This window comes from Eremomyces bilateralis, assembly GCF_010015585.1.
Source record: "Eremomyces bilateralis CBS 781.70 unplaced genomic scaffold P152scaffold_21, whole genome shotgun sequence".
NCBI lineage: Eukaryota > Fungi > Ascomycota > Dothideomycetes > Eremomycetales > Eremomycetaceae > Eremomyces > Eremomyces bilateralis.
Window position 1 is genome coordinate 238,669 of NW_022985087.1, and position 1,100 is coordinate 239,768.

The window sequence follows — 1,100 nt, forward strand, 5'->3', positions numbered from 1 at the left end:
GTAGATCTGGGGCAATTCCCGTTGATAGGTATTAGCTCTTCCCCGCAATGATTCTCGGGTAATTATCATAACCTAGGAAGCAGGAAGAGGGACAATAACAGAAAAGATAGGGATGACGGTGATGAACAGTAACTAGTACTTAGTAGGTTGACAGTTGACTCGATTAAGGCTAAAGAATGAAAATCCATTGCAAGATTCAAGTACGATGACTCGATGACATCGGAAATAAACCGGACAGGTCCAATCGTTGGACAACGGATGGAAGGAAGCGAGATACTTTAACCTACGAGTTAAACAAATATTGTACAATGGCGATGTGCACAAATTGGGGTTAGCCCAACCAGATCTATGATTCTCTAACCCTGTTTCACGGCACAATGGCTATAGACAATAGTAAAATCGGTGTTCACAGCCATCATGATGAAGTTATCAATTGAGGTTGAAGTGGGATCTGAGGCGGAGATAATGGCACGGCCAACCATATTATATTATAACGACCAACCATGACGACCGCGTCGCATCCTCATCACGTGCACCTCATGAGCATCTGAGTATTAGTCCTATTCTCGCGAACAGAACTGGAACAAGTTTCATTTCCCGTTCATGCTGTTGATTGCAAACCCAAACCACTGTATTTTTCCGTCCATTACATCAGTATATAATCTCCAAGGGGGTTATTGCCATCTATGAATCCCTGCCGACTGCATCTGGTAATGTCGATGCGACAGACGCAGATAGTATACCATTTACATTCCACCCCTTTTCCGCTGTGGATGTCTCTGGTCTAGGAGCAACGCTGGAAAAGCGTGCGTTGGGTTTCAGTATCTGTGGTATTCACGCACACGGGCCGACAATGAGTCTAATTAGTTTATTCTCTGTATTGTATTAGTGGCCTATCTTGGCTTGTTTAGCATCTTCCCATGATGCCATCACCATCCATTAAACCCTTTCAGCACTCTACGTGCTTTCCGAACTTTCAGCATGCTTCTCCCCTTCCATGTGCATAGCGCCAGGTTTCTCATCGTGATGGTCTTCAATGATGTTCCCATGAATGTCAATTTCGCGCCGATATACCGCGACATCGTCTGTGTCGCCAAAGA